Source organism: Rhinopithecus roxellana, chromosome 12, assembly GCF_007565055.1.
Source record: "Rhinopithecus roxellana isolate Shanxi Qingling chromosome 12, ASM756505v1, whole genome shotgun sequence".
In the NCBI taxonomy this organism is placed as follows: domain Eukaryota; kingdom Metazoa; phylum Chordata; class Mammalia; order Primates; family Cercopithecidae; genus Rhinopithecus; species Rhinopithecus roxellana.
In genome coordinates this window covers 16625648-16642143 of record NC_044560.1, presented here as the reverse complement: position 1 = coordinate 16642143, position 16496 = coordinate 16625648, and the positions used below count along the sequence as shown (strand labels likewise).

The window sequence follows — 16496 nt, the reverse complement described above, 5'->3', positions numbered from 1 at the left end:
TGGAAAAGTCCCATCCGTGCTCTGGGAGGCCATTCAAGGCCGGGGTGACTCAGGGTCCTGAAGTCATGTCAGTGGAAACTTGTTGCCCGCTCTCTGCCAGACCCCAGCTCCCCTGGTGCCTGAAGGTAACAAAGGGCAGCATGCGGGAGTCAGGAGGCCTCGGGGAGGATCATTCCCAGATTGGCCACCAACTTGCCACATGCCCTTGACCAAGCTTTTGTCCCTCTCTGTGCCTCAGTTTCCCTATCTTTTCAAGGAAATTTACTTTGATAATCCCTTAGGCTCTCACAGCTCTGTGTGGCAGAGACAATGAAGCAAACTTTTTTTTTTTTTGGCAGTATCTTTTCCTTCCTAATGAAGCCAGGCCAAGATTAAAACGGCCTTCCATTCCCCATGCATCTCATTGCAAGCAGCAGAACCTCAGATCTGAAGCAGGCCAGGGAGAAGCTGCTTAGGGTTTAAAATGTCAAACTGTTGATCCTTCTCACTGGAGGGGAGATGTCTCATGGATAATCCAGAAATGTGAAATAATCCAAAAACCATTTCTCCCAGGCTCTGGGTGGGAAAATGGACGGGTGTGGGGGCTGGGTGTTTGGGCAGGTCACAGCTCAGTGAAATACATAATGGAACCACCCAGTGAGGCCTGAACGCAGGAGGAACTGGGATGCCATCCAGCCCCACATTCTGGCCCTGCTCCCCACTCAGGGCTGGGAGTTAACTGCGCTGTCCTCAAACCAGTGCATTCCATTGTTCTAGAGACATCTGTCCGGCACCCACTAGAAGCCAGGCATTGGGGGCACCACAGTGAACACCACAAATGAGGTACTGGTCCTCAGGGGGCTTCCCATTTAGAGGGAAAGACAGCAAACAGTGGCATTAAGCGTGGATGATTCCAGCTATGGGAAGCATTGTGTAAGAGAAAAAAGCTAGAAGCTTGTGAGCGCACACAGCATGCTGACCAGACCTTGAAGCTGAGGCCTGAGGAATGATGGGGCTGGACAACTGGTGGGGAATGGGAAGAACATTCTGGGCAGAGGGAACAGCAGTGTGGAAAGCCTGGAGGCAGGAAGGGGCTCACCTTTGAGAAACTGCCTATGGGAAGGCAGTAAAGTTAAGTGAGGGGATGAGGCAGGCAAGTCCAGATCACGTGGGGCATTGGAAGGCATCTGAACTTCATTCCCAGACACACTGGGATCCACTGAAGAGTTCCCTGCCGGAATTCCCCAGGCCACCATGGAGCAGGGCTAGTGTTGAAGCAGGGAGACCAACTGCAGAAGTCCACACACGCAGTGATGGTGGCCCAGACCAGGGTGGTGGGAGGGCTGCCCCCTTTCTCTAAGATGGCACACAGGCTCTAGGGCAACCCCCCAGTGCCAGGGGATGATCAAAATCATGGGAATGAGAAAGAGTTGGAGATACAGAGAAAGAGAGTGGTAAGGAAAAAGAGTTCATACAGGGAGTTGCCACTCTCAACAGAGGGCTTAAGCAGAGAGGACAGGGACACACTCATTCACCAATAACAGTGAGCGGTTTTGACGCCAGGCCCTGGAGAAGCAGTAATTGAGCTTAGTTTCCCAGCTTGAGCCCCTATGTGTCCATCCAGTGCTGGGTACTGGGGAGACAAAGCAGACATGGCCCCTGTCCTCCAGTTCAGCCTCCACCCCAGGAAACTAAAACAAGTACACAAAGAACCTGAAAACACCTGGTAGAGAGTGGCAGGTGCCCAGAGGCAGTGAGAAACAAAGATTTGCACTGGGCAGCTGGGTGTTGTAGTCAGAAGTCAGCCCTCTGCTCCCTTGATGAGAAAAGGGACATTTGTGCTGGGCTGTTTATGTAACGCTGCCTCACTGACCCTTCACAGCAGACTATGAGGTGGGATGTGTCACCTCACCACAACCCCCTGCCTCCCGCCCTATCCCACATTAGAGAGAGTTGAGGAAATGGGTGCAGCTCTGAACCTTGCCCAGGGGATCCATTAGCAAATAGTGGAGCCAAGATTAGAACCCAGTACTGTCCCTCCTGAGCCTGGGTACTCTGCCATATGGCTGCCTCTCATCTCCCCATGCCTGATTCCCCATCTGCAAAAGGACAGATTGGATTGAACAATCCCTACAACTTTTTTATTTATTTGTTTGTTTTTTTGAGATGGAGTCTCGCTGTGTCACTCAGGCTGGAATGCAGTGGCACGATCTCAGCTCACTGCAACCTCTGCCTCCTGGGTTCAAGCGATCTTCCTGCCTCAGCCTCCTGTAGCTGGGATTATGGGGGTGCGCCCGCGCCCAGCTAATTTGTTTGTATTTTTAGTAGAGACGGGGTTTCACCGTGTTGGTCAGGCTGGTCTCGAACTCCTGACCTCGTGATCCACCTGTCTCAGCCTCCCAAAGTGCTGGAATTATAGGTATGAGCCACCGCGTCCAGCCCAATCTCCACAGCTCTTGCTGGGTCTGACATCTTAAATGGATTTTGAGGTTCTGTGGAAGAAGCTGCACTTGAGCTCCACCTTGAAGAATAGTTAGGGTTTGGACACATGGAGACTGTGAGAAGGGCATTCTGGGCAGAGGGAGCTGTGGGCAAAGGCAGGTCACATCCCAATGTGAATTAGAAGATAAAAGCTCCGAGGAGACAGAATGGGGAATGTGGGGCCCGACTGATCTGAGAGCTGTGGCTGATGGGACAGGGAACAGAACGGGTCAAGCAAGGAGGGGGCCTTGGGCCTGTGCAGACATCTTCTCCAGGCCTCTAGATGGAAAGTAGAGCCAGACAGACTGGCTCCACGTTGGGCCCTGTGGGCTAAAGATCGACCCTGTCAGACACTGGGGACAGGGGTGGGAGGGTACGAAGGGCCCTCCAAGGTGTTCAGGAATCTGGAGTCCCTCTCCCCTCCCTACTCCCTCTCAGGCCTGACCTGAGGCCAAGAGAAATGTCACAGGTCCTCCAAGGTTACTCCGGCTGGGGCCTGACCAGAGCAGGAAGCAGTTTCCAAGGCCACCATCCAGCCGGGGTCAGCAGGCATGCCCGGGCCTGGGCCAGGCCCCAGCTGCTCTGGGCTTTGTCTCTTCGTGTCTTGAAACCTCGAGAGGTCACTTGATCTTGCCTGTGACTCTGAGCAAGAGGCCTTACGTCAGGGCCCAGCCAGTCCTGCCCTGACTCTTCTGGGCACAAGTTCTTCCCCACACTCTCTGAGGCCATCCTCCCTCTGATCCTATCTCTTGCCACTCCTGCAGCCATGTTTAGGCCAGGCCTTGTTCTGAGCCCTCATTTCCTGAAAATGTAATCTCTCCACAACCATACCGACTCACCCTCCTTCTTTCTTATCTTCCCACGTCCCAGAGCAGGGCCACAGAACTGGAGGGTGGTGGCTGGGAGCCTGCCTGTGGACACAGATAGGCCTCTATGCACAACCCAGTTCCATCCCTCACCAGCCAGGTGACCTGGTGAGTCATGTCACCTGATGAGTCACGTCACCTCTCTGCGTCTCTTGTGAGAATTAAACGAGATTACGCGTGAAACCCTTGGCCAGGTCCCTGGTGCACAGTGAGCACGTAGTCAGTGGCTGGTGATGGGTAGGTAAATACCCCGCAGAGGCTGAACTCTGAGGCCTCTGACCAGCCTGTGTGAGTCACACACCTCCAACCCTCGCCTCTTGTACCTTCGCACAGGACCACAAAGCTGGCCCTCCCTCGCCTGTGCCCCTCCTAGGAAGGAGCTTGTATTCTAGTGTGGATTTGGGGCCTTGGGGGAGGCTTTGTGATAGCACCTAGTTCTTTGCTTTAGCAATTGGGCCGAGTCCTCCCTGGGGAACCCAAGGACAAAATGACCTGGCTCAGCTAGAAACCCTGTCATCACAGTTATGCACACCAATCCTCTCCCCCACTGCAAATATGAAAAATATTTTCTCGTGACTGTAATATGTCATGATTTTTCCCCTGGCAGTTGTGCCATCTTTGTCAGCATAACCTTTGCTGCCATAGTGCACTGTGTTTGTGCTGGAAGGCAGGGGGAAGTAGATGAATTCTGTGTTCACACACATGAGCTAGTGACCTGCTTGGGGACAGGCATTGTATCCAGTTCTTAGGGTATCACTGAGCAAGACAGGCAGTGCCCTGCCCCCACAGGGCTTGCAGCCTTTTACAGGTGTTTGTTTAAAACCTCCTTGCCGGGCACAGTGGCTCACACCTGTAATCCCAGCATTTTGGGAAGCCAAGGCGGGAGGATCACCTGAGGTGGGGAGTTCGAGACCAGCCTGGCCAACGTGGTGAAACCCCGTCTCTACTAAAAATACGAAAATTAGCCGGGCATGGTGGCAGGTGCCTGTAGTGCCAGCTACTCGGGAGGCTGAGGCAGGAGAACTGCTTGAGCCCGGGAGGTGGAGGTTGCAGTGAACCAAGATCACACCACTGCACTCCAGCCTGGATGACAAGAGCAAAAACTCTGTCTCAAAAAAAAAAAACAAGGCCGGGCGCAGTGGCTCAAGCCTGTAATCCCAGCACTTTGGGAGGCTGAGGCGGGCGGATCACAAGGTCAGGAGATCGAGACCATCCTGGCTAACACGGTGAAACCCCGTCTCTACTAAAAAATACAAAAAACTAGCCGGGCAAGGTGGCGGGCGCCTGTAGTCCCAGCTACTCGGGAGGCTGAGGCAGGAGAATGGCGTGAACCCGGGAGGCGGAGCTTGCAGTGAGCTGAGATCTGGCCACTGCACTCCAGCTTGGGCGACAGAGTGAGACTCCAGTCTCAAAAAAAAAAAAAAACCTCCACATGGGCTGGGCACAGTGGCTGACGCCTGTAATTCCAGCACTTTTGGAGGCTGAGGCGGGCAGATCACTTGAAGCCAGGAGTTCGAGACCAGCCTGGCCAACATGGTCAAACCCCGTCTCTACTAAAAACACAAAAGTTAGCCAGGTGTGGTGGTGTGTGCCTGTAATCCCAGCTACGTGGGAGGCTGAGGCAGGAGAATTGCTTGAACCTAGGAGCCAGAGGTTGCAGTGAACCACGATCACACCACTGTACTCCAGTCTGGGCAACAGAGCAAGACTCCGTCTCAAAAAAAATAAGAATTAAAAAGAAAAATCCTCCACATGAGCATCATTCTGTAGAGCAGGGCCTGGGACACTCCCACGAGAAGGACCAGGGACCACCCTCTGAAACCACTGTGAGCAGGGCAGGCAGCAGGAGATTCCTGGAGGCAGGGAATGGGCCTTGACGAATTTGAGACTTCAGAGGCTTTAGTTCTAGCTCAGCCCCCTGGGTTTCTGGCCCAGCTCCCTCCCTGCTCCAGGCATGTCCCCCACCCCCAGCCCCCAGTTCATTCTCCCCATTATGGCCACCAAAGTGCTTGTTTTTTTTTTTTTTTTTTTTTTTTTTTTAGCATTTTTAGATGCACAGTGTCTGGAGTCCCTAAAATATTTATTGGATGAATTGATTAAAACACATCTGCTCCTGTGACTCCATTGCTCTACACCTTCTGATTGCATCCTTCCCTCTCCAGCCTCCTTCCTTGCCTACAGAATAAAGGCCCAGCTTCCCAGTATGGTATTCAAGGTATTCCAGGCTTCCGTCCTGGCATCCAACCTTTTTTCCAGCCCCGATCTTCCTCAGACACACCCTCCCTTAACAGCCAGGAGCATGTGTGGAAACAGGAGGGAGCTCTGGGAGGGCTGGCTCCCAAAGGTGCCCTGTGCTGCTGCTGTTCCTGGCCTGGGTGGCCCTTTCCTACCCCATCTCCCACCTGTCAGTTCCTATCTTTCACTCAGACATCACTTCCTCCAAGAAGCATTCCAGAGTCCTTCTCAGGCCCAATTAATCTCTCACCCTTTCTGCATCCGTGACAGCCCTTCCTGGGAATGCCCTCCTTGCCACGCCATCAACTCCTTTAGGGCGATTACTCATCTCTGGGCACCGTCCTCCCCTCCCCCACCCAGTGTCTCATCATGCCTGGGACATTTCAGGTTTTTTTGTTTTTTTTTAAACTTGAGTTGAAGAAAAGCATGTAGAATAGGGAGAATTCTAAGAGGAAAGGTTAAGCCCTGGGGAACAGGATGGGACAATTTCACCCTGTCGTCAGAAAGTGCTCCTAATAGAAGGGCAGGGACGGGGTGTGTAAATAAACCAGTTCAAATTTTCAGGGCTCACTGGGCCTATGGATGTCTCCAAGCACAATCCCTCCGGTTTACAGAGAGGGAAAGGTCCTCGCCTGAGGACTCAGAGCCACCTGGTCATTGAAGCACGGAAGGTAGAGCCAGGAAGGGCCCCTGGGGATTGCCTGGTTCCATGGTTCTTGCTCTTTCCTCAGCCTCCACTTCAGTTGCGTGTCCGACACAAACCTGTCAGGAACACTTGTCTTTACCTATGGCATCTCCAGCCACAGGGTAGAGGGGGAGAGAGAGAGAAAGAGAGAGATGGAGGAGGTGAAGCTAGCCTCCTCCCAGGACAGGCAAGGAATGTGAGGCTCTGAGAACTAGTAGAGACACAGGGTCACACAAGGCTGGGGAACCCCATTTGGTCCTACTGCCCCACAGCTGCAGGGACAGGGAAAGAACCTTAAGGAGGGAATGGCTGGCAGAGCTAGAGTTTAAGGAGCACCTCTGGTCAGTAGTGGACACACATTTGAAAAAATTCTCAGGCCGGGAGCAGTGACTCACGCCTATAATCCCAGCACTTTGGGAGGCCCAGGTGGGTGGATCATGAGGTCAGGAGTTCGAGACCAGCCTGACCAACATGGTAAAACCCTGTCTCTACTAAAACTACAAAAATTAGCTGGGCATGGTGGCACGCACCTGTAATCCCAGCCTCATCGATAATTCAGTGAATTCCAGGTCCACCTCTCTAACGGTACTTCTGCATACCAGTTGTGGGCTAAGCCCCCAGGAAGCAGTATCCTCTCCACATGGAGGTGACTCAGAGGCCTGGCTGCCTAAAAATGTTACAGGGATGGATCAGGCTTTGAGCCTCTGTGGTTTGCCTCTGACTCTTTGTCTTTGGGGCACCATCCCAGTGCCTGAAGATCTCTCCCATCACCTGTTCAACTCCCTTATTTTATAGAATAGAAACTCAGGCTGCCGCAGTGGCTCACACCTGTAATCCCAGCACTTTGGGAGGCCAAGGCAGATGGATTGCTTGAATTCAGGAGTTTGAGTCTAGCCTGCACAACATAATGAAACCTTGTCTCTATGAAAAATAAAATAAAGGCCGGGCGCGGTGGCTCAAGCCTGTAATCCCAGCACTTTGGGAGGCCGAGACGGGCGGATCACGAGGTCAGGAGATCGAGACCATCCTGGCTAACACGGTGAAACCCCGTCTATACTAAAAATACAAAAACTAGCCGGGCGAAGTGGCGGGCGCCTGTAGTCCCAGCTACTCGGGAGGCTGAGGCAGGAGAATGGCGTAAACCCGGGAGGCGGAGCTTGCAGTGAGCTGAGATCCGGCCACTGCACTCCAGACCCGGCGACAGAGTGAGACTCTGCCTCAAAAAAAAAAAAATAATAATAATAATAATAATTAGTCATGTGTGGTGATGTGTGCCTGTAGTCCCAGCTACTCAAGAGGTTGAAATGGGAGGATCGCTTGGGCCTGGGAGGTGGAGGTAGCAGTGAGCCATGATTGTGCCACTGCACTCTAGCTTGGGTGATAGAGTGAGAACCTGTCTCAAAAAAAAAAAAAAAAAAAAAGAAAACTGAAGCCCAGAGAGGGAAGGGACTTACTCTCTGGGTCACACAGGAAATCAGTCTCTCAAATTCACATGGACTTTTTTTTTTTTTTTTTTTTTTTTTTGAGACAGTCTTGCTGTGTCACCCAGACTGGAGTGGAGTGGTGCGATCTCAGCTCACTGTAACCTCTACCTCCCGGGTTCAAGCAATTCTCATTCCTTGGCCTCCCAAGTAGCTGGGATTACAGGGTGTGTGCCGCCACACCTGGCTAGTTTTGTGTGTGTGTGTGTGTGTTGTTGTTTTGTTTTGTTTTTGTTTTGTTTTTTTTTTTTTGACAGGGAGTCTCGCTTTGTCACCCAAGCTGGAGTGCACTGGTGTGATCTCGGCTCACTGAAACCTCTGCCTCCCGGGTTCACGCCATTCTCCTGCCTCAGCCTCCTGAGTAGCTGGGACTACAGGCACCCGCTACCGCGCCCGGCTAATTTTTTGTATTTGTAGTAGAGACGGGGTTTCACCGTGTTAGCCAGGATGGTCTTGATCTCCTGACCTCGTGATCCGCCCACCTCAGCCTCCCAAAATGCTGGGATTACAGGTGTGAGCCACCGCGCCCGGCCCAGTTTTTGTATTTTTTTTGTAGAGATGGGGTTTCACCATGTTGGCCAGACTGGTCTCGAACTCCTGACCTCAAGAGATCCACCCACCTCGGCCTCCGAAAGTGCTGGGATTACAGGCGTTAACCACCCTGCCCGGCCTCATGCACTCTTTTTGCCTTCTGCTCTACTGCCTTGTTTGACATTGGACCCTTTCAAGAGAGTAGAGACCAGAGAGTAGAGGTTAGACCTTAACTCATGTCCTGGCAGCCAGTGGGCGTGAATAAATGTTTGCTGGTTGCTTAAATGAAAGCACAAATATAGATTCCTTTTTGGAGGAGAGCAGCCCTCTCTGGACAACCTGATTTATATGTGCTCTGCAGCACTTTGAATCTCTGCTCAGCTGTCCCTCAGTGCTGCCAGTGCCCCCCCTGACAGGCAGAGACCACTTAATGCCCTGGCACCTCAGATGGTGAAACCACCGGAGCGTGAGGACTCAGAGGAATGTGACTCTGCAGTTGTGTGTCACGCAGGCACTAGAAGGTGAAGTCTGCGTAACAGTGGTTGGTGTGCTGGGGGCTGGTGCGTGCTAGTGCTGGGTGTGCAGCAGTACCACATACAGGTTGCTGCCCTGGAGGAGCCAGGTCAGGATGACAAGGGTACTGTAGCTATGGTAACAGGGTGGTATAAGGAGGTGTTCTGAAGGTGTGCGAGGCCCGAGCTGGACCTTGGCATGCTGACCAGACTCAGGTCAGTCCCCGCTCTGTCATTCAGTCAGCGCATGTCTCGGCCCCAGCATGTGCTGGGCAGTGTTCAGTAGTGGTTGAAGAGCCACAGTCTCTCCTGCCACAACCAGGTTACCTGCCTCCCCAGGACCTTCCGTGGCACAGCCACCATTTCCCTGCATGGTAATTACCTGGTTTGGGGTCTGCTTTGCTTTCCCCTCTATCTGCGAGCCTCTCAAGGACAGGAACCAGATCGGTCTTGGTCTCTGCTTTGTCCCCAGTGCCTAGCACTGGGCTGCGTGTTAGTCTGGTCCTGCTTTGTGGAGAGCTGAACCTGGTGAGGTCAGAGTTCCACACAGCCACAGAGTTCTCCTCCCACCTCCATAAGAACCCTGGGGCTTTTGGGCTTTGATTCCCCCCTCCCCCACTCCCTCCCATCCTGAAGATTCTGCCAAAGTCTCTGGCTGGCCAAGTCCTGAAAGCTGGGGAGGGTAGTGGGAGGAGGAAGGTGAGACGCGATGGGCGGCTTAGCAGAGGGTGAGAAAGCCTCCTGCTGCCTGGCCGCAGGCACCGCGGGAATGGTTCTGGCAGGAGCTGCCTGCTGGGCTGAGATCACCATGGAGACCTGGCTTAGAGAGGGTCACTGGCAGTGGCTAAGGGCCGGGGGTGGGGGTGGGGGTGCAGGGATTTATGCAGAGGCTCCCAGCCTGCCCCAGGGCCCTTGGAGGGAGCAGAGGAGGCTGGCATTGGACAATATCAGTTTGCCAGTGGTTTGGAGCAGCCCATCCTGAAGTCCCCTTCCCTTGTCACCCAACACCCCAACAGAGGTTCTTTAGCTTGGCAACTGTTCTTCAACCGCAATAGAGCTGTCCTCTGGATAGATGCCCCCAACCCTCTGGCTCAAGCAGTTACCCCAGATAAAATCCTTCTGCTCCCTAATAGACACCCCTCTTGTCTCTGCAGCCTGTTTACCACCTGACTGTGGAGAGCTTGCATTCATCCCAACAGCAGCCCCTGCCCCAAGAGCTGCTTTTCTACCTATCACCCCATTGCAGCACAGCTGTCACCCTCCCAGGCACACCGCTTGCCCCTACGGCTAGTATTCCATCCTCCTGTAACTGCAGGCGACCTGACAGCTTAACAAAGATGCAGCTCTTCTCCTCTCCCATGCCTCTGCCTGCCACCTGGTCTGATCCACCAGAATGGGGTGCTGCCCTGCCTCTGCAGGAGCCCACCTGGTTCCCCTGGACCTTGGGGTAGTCCTGGCAAGTCCAGCCTCAGGACAAAAGTCGTCCCTGGGGCTGACTGCCCAGCAGACAGCAGCCGAGGCTGAGCAGAATTTAAATGTGGTTCTGGTAGAAAGGGAAGCCAAGAAAGTACAAGGGAGGAAAGGCTTTCTGTCGCCGCCTGGTTCCTGCTGGTGTGGGGGAGGACTGATGGGCTCCTAAGGAACCTGAGGAGGCCGCTTCAGCATCCTCTCCTCGCCCCTTAATTCGGATGGAGATGGTTGCACACTGAGGGTGGGAGATGTGTGTCTCGGGGCTCTGAGAGGAGGACAGAAGTCTGAAAGGACCAGGCTAATGACTGGAGCTCTTAGGAAGTCCCGAGCCCAACCCTGTCCTTCAGGGGACCTTCTCACTCACCCTAGCAGAGCTGTGAATCCAGAGGGTCTAGCCAAGCTGGGGGTCTGGGTAGGGAAGTCAGATCCCCAGGGCCCCGCAAGCATAATGAGAACTGTCTGGGAAAAAGGGGTACTTCCAATCTCGAGTGTGTGGCGATGGGAGGAACTGGGAACTTGGGAGTGTCTGAGCTTCAGGAAGGCAGGGTTAAGCCAAACACAGATGGCATTGTGTTGGGCAGTTTCTGTTCCTTCACTGAGAAAGACTTCCTCCTCACCTCACCTCTCTAAGGAACAAAATGGCATTGGTAAGAAGAGGATTGGATTTAGAAGAAATAAAAGCAGTGGTTCACACCTGTGCTGTGTGCTGAGGCCCTGCCCTGCCCATGATGTCATTCCTCAGAACAGCCTAAGTTGGGGGAATTACTAAACTCATCATGACATGAGGAGGCAGGATTGGAGAGCCCAACTGCCCCAGAAAAATAATAATGAATAGTAATCAGTATAATTTATTATGCACTTAAGGACCAGGCTTCCTCTGCCTATATCACTGAGTCCTCCCAACAAACCAGTGGGGTAGTTCAGTTATCTTCTTTTTACAGATGGGCAAACTGAGGCTCACAGAAGTCCAACAACATGCCCAAGGTCACAGCGCTATTAAAGGGTAGCACTGGTATTTGAACTCAGCTGTGTCTGATTCTAGAGCCCAAGCTCTTAACAAATTCCACTGCCTGGAACCCCAACTCCTCAACCAGCACCTGCTTCACCCTGTGGTTTGGGGCTTGGACATGCATATTTTACAGATGGGTAAACTGGGCTCAGAGAAGGCAGGTCTGAGTTTTCAGGAGAAAGAACAATGGGTAGCTTTCCCGGACGAATCCTAGGAGGAGGAGCTGGGTGAGGGTCTCCCTCTTCACTTCCCTGATCTCAGAGCAGTCGATGCCTGCCGCTCACTCCTGCCTCTTCTCTTGTGTTTCTTTGCAGCTTTCAGAAAACCAACGCCAAGATCCCTCCCAGCGTCCACATCGTCCTTTGGCAGGAGCGCCTGCCCCTCTGCCTCCCACCCTGCCCCCTACACCCCTTGCAGACCCATCTCCCTCCACCCCCCCCCGCCCATCTCCTCCACGCAGAAGCCGAAGGTGAGCCCTTTCTGCACAAAACCAGCAATTGTAAATACTTTTTAAAAATGTACAAAACTTAAAAACAAAACACAGTTTTAGAAAAAGACAAAAAAAAAAAAGAGAGAGCGAGAGAGCGAGCGTGTGCAAGAGGTTGCGAGCGGGGCCCCGAGGTGTCCAGAGCCCCTGCAAGTATGCACTGAGAAATTTATCTACAGGTCGTTTGACAAAAATGAACAATATCCTATTTATTGTATATACTGTTTTATTATAAATCGTGGATTGTATATTGCATTCTGTAAACCTGCTGTGGTCCCGTGGTGTGCAAATTCGCATGGTGGGGGGGAGGGAGAAGAACCTCTTGCGGGAGCTTTTTTTTTTCTTTCTTATTTTTCACTCTTTTGGGTTTTCTCTTCTGTTGTTGTTGTTGTTGTTTTCTGTTGGCAGGACACACCCAAAGATCCAAGTTTGTATTAAAAAGAAATGAAAAAAAGCAAAAAAAAAAAAAAAAAAAAACCAACCTTGTGTCTTGTGAAAGGGGGAGTGAGGGTGGAGGGCCATGGAAGGGACACCGCTGGGTTTTGTCACCAGCTACTGGTTCTCCAGAGGAGTTGAAATACCTGCATGTGTTCCCGGCCACTGAGTTCTCCCTTCTGCCTGAGATCTTGGTCACCCTTGGATCTAGGTTCCTCCCCATTTTACTCCAGGCCCTGGGTCTCCCCTACCTCTGAGCTCCCCACTCTGCTACCAAGGACATCCTGGCCCTTGATCATGCATTCAGTCCCAGGTCCAGGGATTCTGCCTCTTGGACCTTCATTTTGTCCTAGGTCCTGGGTCTCCTCTGAGACCCTATATTCTATCCAAGTCCAAGGTCTCCCCAAATCCTGGGTTTCCTCTCCCTGAGGAACCTCCATCATGGGCCAGAGTTTGGGGCTCTTGCTTCTGGATCCCCTTATTCCATCCAAGGTCCATGGTGTACTTTGGAGTCCCTTTGTGTGTCCTATATTCATGGCCTTTGGGCCTCACAGTTCTACTCTGGTTCAGGGACACCTCTCTTGGCGACACTCATTCCATCGTAAGTCCAGGAACCCTCGTGGGGCCTCCCTTTCCCACTAAGAATGGAGTACCCCCTGTCTGTGTATCTCCCATTTGCCCCGGGTCATCAGTCTTCTCTGCCTCCAGGCCCTTCATTTTACCCCAACATACCCACATCTGCTTATGCAGAACCTGGAATATAATCAGGCCATTCACCCCAGTGTTGCTCTGCCCTCCCCTTTCTGTCTACCCTGAACTCCAAATGTTTCCTCCCAGCTTTGGTAAACTGTGGAAAAAGAGAACTAACCATGTGCCTGCGTCTGGTGGGCTGGAAGAGCTGAGCTGTTTCCTGATCCCTGACTTTGGGGACCTCTTGGGTGCCCTTGCCCAAATGGTGCCCACTTTGGCCTCCCTGGTCTTTGGGAAGCAGTTTTTCCCATAGACCCATTTTATGTTTCAGTTCTGCTGAGCGTGGCTTCATGTCCCTCCTCAGTGAAGCTCAGGGAGAGGTCCAGGGGTAGTACCACGGGGCCTGCCCTCCCTGACCCAGCCAGCTAGGCCCTGGCCTCAGGAGAGTCAGAGGAGCCCGTGGTCTGAGGAGGAAACACACCTGGGCACACCTGTCTGGAAAAAGAGGCAGGAGGACTCAGGCCACAGTCCTGAAACTGTAGCCTCTGTGCTGGATGTAAAAGGCTCATCCACCCACCAAGCCCCCTCCTTGCATCCCCCAGACTCAGAGATGAAGACATTACCCTACGCTTCCTGACTGCTGACAGGGAAGACAACACTACACTCAGCTAACGATGCAGTATGGAGCTGGAAGTGGGGGCAAGAAGCAGTGAGACTCCCTGAGAGTTAGGGAGGAGGGCTTCTCCCAGGAGAAAGTGTTTATGGAGCCAAGCCTAAGGTGCTGGGAGGGAGTTCCTGGAGGAGGAAGAGGATGTGCAAAGGCCCAGAGATTCGAAAGGCTAACAGGAGGCAAGAGCCACACGAGGTTAGCTCTGTTGGGCACACCCTGTGTTTAGGGAGGGGAGAGGGCTTTGGCAAGGTCACTCTGGGTAGGGTGGAGCCTGACTGGAGCGGGTAGGGAGCATCAGAGAAAGCAGTGGGTGAGGCTGAGATAGGCCAAGAGAAGCCTGTGTTCAGCCCCAAGAGTCACCTGCAGGGAGAAAATGCCTGTGTGTAGCAGCTGCTGAGGAAGCAGGAGACTTGGGGAGGCTCTCCAGGTGGGGCAGGCTGGGCCCAGTTGGCGTTAGGGGAACCAGAGTGGGGCCTGGTGAGTCCAGCTGAGGGCTCAGAGAGGTGGTGGCCCATAGGAGGTTTCGGGGAGGGGAGGGGACAGTGGTGGATTGCACAGTGGAAGGGACTGGGGCTCAACATGAGATAGGAGAGGAACTTGAGAGGGAGAGGAAGGGCAGTGAAGGGTTGTGGACCCCAGGGCTCTGGAACTGGGGCAGAGAGACGAGACCCAGGAAGGAAATGGGAGTTTGACGAGGTGATTATGGCACAGTGAAGGAGCCCCTTAACTCAAGGGAAGATGAGAGTTCACTATGAAGAGAGGCGCATAGCGAGAGGGAAGCGATGGGAGGAATGCTTGGTGAGAACAGGGGCTCCAGGAGATGGGAAGGGAGGGGCAGCAAGGGAATGGGCGCTCAGGGAAGGGAGAGGTTTCAGCCTAGGGTCTGCTGCTTAGGAAGGGGTGAGGCGGGCCATGGTGTACTTTGGAGACCAGACTCGGGAGATAGACCAGGGCCTCTGGGATGGAACGTTCTCTGTGCCCTTAGGCAAGGGCAGCAGACACTCTGCACAGTGTATGGTGCAGGTTTGGGGCACACTCTGTTTTGATCTGTTCTTTTCAGAGGTCAGGGCCCTACCGCCACCATGGTGCCACACCTGATCCCAGAATGCATCAAGGCAATGTGGTTTTCAGATACGTGGGTTTCACCATCATTTATTAAACACTTCCCTGAGGTGTTTATTCTTCGAACAATCCTTGAGGTAGAGAAAGATGCTCACTTGGTTTACAGATGAGAAGACAGGTTCCCAGACACAGAGTAAGGGCCTGGTCCAAAGCTCACATGGAAAGTGGCAGAAGTAGGTTGGCCTAGGCTTTAAGCCCTTCCTTTATTTTTCCCCCCTTTTTGTATTTTTTTTTTATTTCTGCTTTTTAGAGATGGCATCTTGCCATGTTTCCCAAGCTGGTCTCAAACCCCTGACCTCAAGCAATTCTCCCGGCTTGGCCTCCCAAAGTGCTGGGATTACAGGTGTGAGCCACCATGCCCAACCTTTTTTTTTCTTCTTTAAATTTTTTTTTCCTTTTTCTTTTCTTCTTTTTTTTTTTTTTTTTTTTTTTTTTTTTTCTGAGACGGAGTCTTGCTCTGTCGCCCAGGCTAGAGTGCAGTGGAGAAATCTTGGCTCACTGCAACCTCCGCCTCACAGGTTGAAGCAATTCTCCTGCCTCAGCCTCCCAAGTAGCTGGGATTACAGGTGTCCGCCACCACGTCCAGCTAAGTTTTGTGTTTTTAGTAGAGACAGAGTTTCACCATGCTGGCCAGGCTGGGCTTGAACTCCTGACCTCGTGATCCACCCGCCTCGGCCTCCCAAAGTGCTGGGATTACAGGCGTGAGCCACTGCACCTGGCCTCCCTTGCTTTTCACAGTTTGGGGGGGGGGGGTGGAATCTGCTTATAAAATCCAAAAATCCATTCTATAATTTAAAATTTTTAATAATAGATATATGGCATTTATATATGCCAGCTGTTCCAAACACTTTATATATATATTAATGTGTTTGGTCTCCACCAGAATCCTATGAGGCTTATTTGTAATGATTATTACCCCCATTTTACAGACAGGAGACTCAAGTGCAGAGAGAATTTATGAAGACCACTCAGTGAGTAGGTTCAAACCAGCATTACTAAGTGGTGACACCAGAGTACAGACCAAGCAGTCTGGCTCAGAAGTCTGTGCTTCACTGTACAGTTAAAAGTGACAATCCCTGGGCATAGTGGCACACGCTTGTGGTTCCAGCTCCTCGGGAGGCTGAGGCAGGAGAATCGCTTGACCCGGGAGGCACAGGTTGCAGTAAGCCGAGATGGCGCCACTGTACTCCAGCCTGTGTGACAGATCCAGACTCCATCTCAAAAAAAAAAAAAAAAGTGAAAATCCTCTCTACTCCCATGCCAGGCTATAACCCCTGTGTCAACACTTGTTAGTCTATTCGTGTACATAAGGGGTTCTAGATCCTAGAAAGGAATTGCCTGGAGAGCTTCAAAATGCCGATGCCCAAGTCTTACCCAAAAATATTCCAATTTTATGGGTCTGGGATGGGGCCTGGGCATGGGGATTTGTGAAGGCTTCTTGGGTGATTCCAATGCACAGCCAACTGGATAACCTCTAATTGAGCTGTTGAGCTGAGTGTCACACACACCTGTATTTAGTGTACTGTCCTAGGTGTGCATATGATGACTTCTTGTATGTACACTGTTGTATCCATTCGTGTTTTTCACTCTGAGTGGCTGTCAATTACTATGGGTTTTCTGAGAGACCTGGTGTGAACACATTCATTCAAACATTTCTTAAGCACCTTTCAGGCACTGTCGAAGGCACTTAGGGAATCAACAGTGAGCAGGACAGTCGGGGCCCTGCCTTTGAGTGTCTAGTCTGATGGAACTGACATATTTAGTCATGGGTGTTTGTTTGTTTATTTGTTTGTTTGTTTGAGACGGAGTCTCGCTCTGTCGCCCAGGCTGGAGTGCAGCGGCG

The 16496-nt window shown here is 52.3% G+C and overlaps 1 protein-coding gene across 7 annotated transcripts in view; it reads left to right on the top strand.

The window, feature by feature from the left end:
- The window catches only part of AHDC1 (AT-hook DNA binding motif containing 1), a 71667-nt gene extending 59450 nt beyond the window's left edge, over positions 1 to 12217 (top strand). For 5 of the 7 annotated variants that reach the window (XM_030912782.1, XM_030912779.1, XM_030912784.1 and 2 more), the window contains one exon: positions 11564 to 12217. The gene's annotated coding sequence lies outside the window, so the exon portion shown is untranslated. The remainder of the gene's footprint in view (positions 1 to 11563) is intronic. The other 2 variants (XM_030912778.1, XM_030912780.1) reach the window with 1 other exon arrangement.
- The last annotated feature ends 4279 nt before the right edge of the window (positions 12218 to 16496 follow it).